Genomic DNA, 6000 nt, shown 5'->3' on the forward strand with positions numbered 1-6000 from the left:
TGGAACGTGTCCAGAGGAGGACAACCAAAATGGTCAAAGGCCTGGAAACGATGCCCTATGAGGAACGGCTAAGGGAGCTGGGCATGTTTAGCCTGGAGAAGAGGAGGTTAAGGGGTGATATGATAGCCATGTTCAAATATATAAAAGGATGTCACATAGAGGAGGGAGAAAGGTTGTTTTCTGCTGCTCCAGAGAAGCAGACACGGAGCAATGGATCCAAACTACAAGAAAGAAGATTCCACCTAAACATTAGGAAGAACTTCCTGACAGTAAGAGCTGTTCGACAGTGGAATTTGCTGCCAAGGAGTGTGGTGGAGTCTCCTTCTTTGGAGGTCTTTAAGCAGAGGCTTGACAACCATATGTCAGGAGTGCTCTGATGGTGTTTCCTGCTTGGCAGGGGGTTGGACTCAATGGCCCTTGTGGTCTCTTCCAACTCTATGATTCTATGAAAAGAAGACCCCAACTTTTATTAGCTACTAATCCCCCATGCTACACCCCTAAGACTGCATCATGACTACATCATGACTACATCATTGACACATCACAAAGAGGAGGGGTTGAGGAAGGAGTTGTGGTGGTAACCTGAGTGTCTTGTCACCTGTCTGGTTCCTCCTTTCCCCCTCCCCATGATTACATTACTGAGGACAAAGAGGAGTTCACTGTTTCCTATCCCCAGAGGGAAGGGCTGGTCACTGTCCTTTGTTTCAGTCCTTACTGAATCTACTTCCATATGCAGGTCCTTTGTGAGTGTAATGATCTTCTGTCTAGGACCATCAAGGTTGGCATGCCAACTGGGTAGGGCTGGATGAGGACGTATTGGTACGCTTGAGGAATTGCGGCTGCCTTGTGTCAAGTCTCCCTCCTTTGATAGTCCTTCCTTCATGGTGTAAAATAAAAGTGGAACGGCACAGATCCGATGTACGGCTGATTTTCTATGAATTTATAACAGAAGCGTCGTGTATGTCGTGTGTGAGAGTGTGTGTGTCGTGTTTGTACAAACTGAATGATTGGGGGGGTTCCTGCTGTAGCCTTTCTAGGCCTTTTAACCATGGATAGGGAATGTTGCACCCGAGAGGGGCGAAAAGAGTCAAAACTGTTGGGATACTGCCAGGGAGACAAAGGCCATCACTGCCTCCACGTCGACTCTGGACGTCCATCGATCTCCCGTAGATACAGTATCAGCAATTAGCGACATGAGCTCCAGAAAATAGCTTTCCACATTCCAGAACTGAAGCACGCTCTATCAGCAGATAATGCACAGCGAAAGTTGCATGCAGGAGAGTATTATTAAGAAGTTTATTCAGCGTTGGTCAGAACAAAGAAAAAACATGACTGCCTGCTTGCGTGTTCAGGCACAGAGTGAAACGAAAGCAACAGAAAACATAAACATCCTGTGAAAAGGAAATACGCAAACTCTGTGACTCACATAGCCTGCTCCCTTTTAAGGTGGAATGGAAATATCCTAACAAAAACTACACCAAGGGGTTAAATCCAGAGAAAGAGCTTTATTCTGCCATCCCGGGGGGGGGGGGTTCAGAGGAGCTAGTGTGATAGATTCACAAAACAAGCACGAGTTCACAGCCATTTGCACAGAGTATATATTTCCCTTCCAGTTCCCTCCCCTTTCGCCTCCTTCTGAAAAGTTCTGCCCCTTGAGTCTCCTGAGCATGAACAGAAAGTTCCTGTCTCAGGACTATTTTGGACTCTTCCCAGGAAAGGGGGTGAGAAACCAAAGGGGGTTTCAGAGTGTTCAAGATATGTTTCATTCTCTTGTTCTGGCATAGTTCCCAGAAAGAAAGTTGAAATCTGATTTAACAAGGCCACTGGCCTTAGAAACAAAAAGGCTCTGAGAAACAATGGACTCTGTTCTCCACCTTCGTTACATAGAAAGATGCTGAGCTTTAGTCTTGGGGGAGAAAAACTTTGAGAGCGCAGTTTGAAAGTGCCTGAGGCGAGGCTTTGAGGCCTGGCAGGCGGGGGGGGGGGGATTCACAAACAGTTTTAGGGTAACCTAACTGACTGTCTTTCTTCATTGCAACACTGGCATATCCAAAATCTCAGAAGTCACAGAAGAGTGACTAGTGGGGTGCAACAGGGTTCTGTCTTGGGCCCAGTCTTATTCAACATCTTTATCAACGACTTGGATGATGGACTCAAGGGCATCCTGATCAAATTTGCAGATGACACCAAACTGGGAGGGGTGGCTAACACCCCAGAGGACAGGATCACACTTCAAAATGACCTTGACAGATTGGAGAACTGGGCCAAAACAAACAAGATGAATTTTAACAGGGAGAAATGTAAAGTAGTGCACTTGGGCAAAAAAAATGAGAGGCACAAATACAAGATGGGTGACACCTGGCTTGAGAGCAGTACATGTGAAAAGGATCTAGGAGTCTTGGTCGACCACAAACTTGACATGAGCCAACAGTGTGACGCGGCAGCTAAAAAAGCCAAAGCAATTCTGGGCTGCATCAATAGGAGTATAGCATCTAGATCAAGAGAAGTAATAGTGCCACTGTATTCTGCTCTGGTCAGACCTCACCTGGAGTACTGTGTCCAGTTCTGGGCACCACAGTTCAAGAAGGACACTGACAAACTGGAACGTGTCCAGAGGAGGGCAACCAAAATGGTCAAAGGCCTGGAAACGATGCCTTATGAGGAACGGCTAAGGGAGCTGGGCATGTTTAGCCTGGAGAAGAGGAGGTTAAGGGGTGATATGATAGCCATGTTCAAATATATAAAATGATGTCACATAGAGGAGGGAGAAAGGTTGTTTTCTGCTGCTCCAGAGAAGCGGACACGGAGCAATGGATCCAAACTACAAGAAAGAAGATTCCACCTAAACATTAGGAAGAACTTCCTGACAGTAAGAGCCGTTTGACAGTGGAATTTGCTGTCAAGGAGTGTGGTGGAGTCTCCTCCTTTGGAGGTCTTTAAGCAGAGGCTTGACAACCATATGTCAGGAGTGCTCTGATGGTGTTTCCTGCTTGGCAGGGGGTTGGACTCGATGGCCCTTGTGGTCTCTTCCAACTCTATGATTCTATGATTCTATGAAATCTCATGGGCTTTTTAGCAACTGCAAGCCGCTGGATCCATCCCCAAGAAAATCCTGTTACAAGAAAGTTGGAACAGGGGTATTATGTACTGAGTTGAATAGGATCCACAAGGCAGCAGTCTGATTGGTCCTAGAACAATAGAATGCAGCAGTCTGATTGGTCCTAGAACAATAGGGTCCAGAATGCAGCAGTCTGATTGGTCCACAGGAGCCACCCAATCCAGCTCCAGGTGGAAGGGAATCCGCAACCTGATTGGCCTACAGGTGAATCCTGGAATTAGCCAATCATGTGGGGCCCATTGTGTAAATAATGTATATAAAGCAGACATTCTGGGGGAACTTCCATTCCTCCTCACAACTATGAGCTGAATAAAGAGCATGAAATCCACTCTCGACTCCAAGTATATTTCAAGGTGATATGGGAAGTTGTTCAGGTTTTTGTCATCCATGCACTTCAGATTGCCAAGATGCTTTCAGCCATTGCAGCTGCCAAACCATTTCCAAAATAAACCCATCCAAATGCTCTACTCAAGAACATCTCACACATTGTGTTGTGGTGAAGATACAAGTTTGATCAGGACTTATTAACTGAGACAGCTCCTGTCTATTAAACCAGTTTGTATTCAGTGCAGATACGTCCTTTAACATTCAGGGTACTGCAGGAGTTAATTCTGGACCTTCCTATGTGAAAAGTTTTGTCTACCTGCTTTCAGTTCTGGGCATCAAAGACCTGTCGGATTAACCTTTGTTTATCTGGTAAGGTTTATGTGAAACCAAATAGCATCGCTACCACCCTCTCCATCGGTTCCTACATTATTCCCCTGAACATGCCAGGGGAATGTCCTGTCCGATTCTCACATTTCTCTCTTTCCATTTAATACCTCTATTCAAAACAAATCTTATTTAAGCTTCTTTTCCTTTACTCCATACAGAAGACTGCTGAATCTGGAAAGGAGAAGACCAGGTAGGTGTCAATGGGGCAACATTGATCTGCTTTATCATTATTATTATCATAATGATGGTAATTTATTACTTAGGCACTCAGAATATTTTTTTTTTAAATTATAACAACGAAACACCAGACATTAAAAGCTCCCCATGAAGTCCTAACAGATGCTGTAAGACATGATGGTTAATTTCCTGTCGTATTGATAATAACTCCTATTTAGCAACTTTCCTAATCTTGCATGGGCATCTTGAAGGACTCAGTTATTGTCTTCTTAGCAGAATAATGCCTACAAATTCAAGCCAGCATTTCTCATGCACATGCTTACGTTCACCTGGCAACATACATTGGTATCCTGGCTACATAAAAACAGCTCCTGAAACTGGAACGGTCGCGACAGCCCGCACGCCTCTGCATCTGTGAGTCTGGGAGGGAAAGAAGTACCGTATTTTTCGCTCTATAACACGCACCCGACCATAACACACACATAGTTTTTAGAGGAGGAAAACAAGAAAAAAAATTCTAAACGAAACAGCGGATGTATGTTTTTTGTGGTTCATGCTGTGGCCACAGACATGTGATCTGACGGTGAGTTTGGGGTAGCCCAATGCAAAAATCCTGAGGATCCATGCTTTGTAACCACGTTTTTGCACCACTGCGGCCCCAGGCAACAGTGGGTGCATGATTTTTTTGGTGCAAGCTGTAGCCATGGACATGCTATGTGATCTGATGGTGAATTTGGGGTGACCCAGTGCAAAAATCCGGAGGATTCATGTGGATCTGTGCTTTGTAACCACGTTTTAAGTGGGGAGGGAAGGAAAAGCACTCAAGGGACACGCATGGGGTGGGTGGAGAAGGATGCTGTTAATAATGCAGAAGAGGGGTATAAGAGGAGAAGGCTCTTCTCCTCTCCCGCTTTGCTCCTTTAAAGCAAGCAGGCTGTCTGTCCCTCTCTCCTCCCCACTCAGCGGCTCTTCTCCCACTTTGCTGTTTCAAAGCAAGCCACGGAGGAGGGAAGGAAGGGGAACCCTGGATCCTCTGCTCACGACTGCAGCAGATCCCCCCCGCCACCCGCAGGCATTCGCTCCATAACATGCACAGACATTTCTCCTTACTTTCTAGGAGGAAAAAAGTGAGTGTTATGGTGCAAAAAATACAGTAACTATGGAAGCTGACTGATGCAAACCGCTGAAGGTGGTCCGAGAGTTGCTACCAGTGTAGAATGTTGTGGCTCACTTCTTCACAGGGACACCATACATGAAAGGCTGAAGCCTTGGGGAGCCTCTCTTCCCATCTGTGCTCCCCCCTTCCCTGAGATCCACAGGGAAAAGCTTTCTTGTATGTCCCATGATGCTGTAGATGTGAGGATGCAGTTACTGTGGTAACACCTGTGCCTGCATTAGTTGGTTCGTATTATAAAGCAAAATAGCCGCTGCTCTTCATCTCCTTCCTTAGATTTTTATCTGGTTACATTTTTGTTTCAACTGTCAATTTGTGTTTATGGGTTTTGGGTTGTTTAATGGTGGATTGACAAGCTGTTTGCTCAACCCGGAAGTAATGTAGCGTGTTACTTCCGGGCTTCGCTGCTCGCGCATGCGCAGATGCTCAAAATGACATCACGCGCATGCACAGAAGCATCGAAAAGCGACTCGCGCATGCACAGACGTGCCATCGCTGGTTACGTTTGCTTCTGGATGCGAACGGGGCTCCGGAACGGATCCCGTTCACATCCCGAGGTACCACTGTATGTATTAAGATGGGTGAAACATGCATTGGTTTTCGTTGTGCAGAATAGGTGAAAAAATGACCCTTCTGCCTTTTTTCATTTTAGCTTCTTCTTCAACAACAGCAGCATTCCTGTTAGAGACTTTATAAACATTAAACACCTTTGGTCAAAAGTGAAGGAGAGTATGAGACAGAAGGTTTCCCCAGAGAAGTGAAATGCTAAATAACGCTCCTCTGCTGGGGAATTATTGAAGAAGAAAACGTGGCTACG

General features: G+C 45.7%; 1 protein-coding gene across 1 annotated transcript in view; it reads right to left on the reverse strand.

Annotated features, from left to right (window-relative positions):
* Positions 1–4441, reverse strand: part of LOC309354167 (UDP-glucuronosyltransferase 2A2-like) — a 40474-nt gene extending 36033 nt beyond the window's left edge. Inside the window, exon 1 of the mRNA XM_081884141.1 lies at positions 4351–4441. The gene's annotated coding sequence lies outside the window, so the exon portion shown is untranslated. The remainder of the gene's footprint in view (positions 1–4350) is intronic.
* Between the last annotated feature and the right edge of the window lie 1559 nt (positions 4442–6000).

Source organism: Podarcis melisellensis (genome assembly GCF_964234715.1).
Source record: "Podarcis melisellensis genome assembly, chromosome: 13".
Classification (NCBI taxonomy): domain Eukaryota; kingdom Metazoa; phylum Chordata; class Lepidosauria; order Squamata; family Lacertidae; genus Podarcis; species Podarcis melisellensis.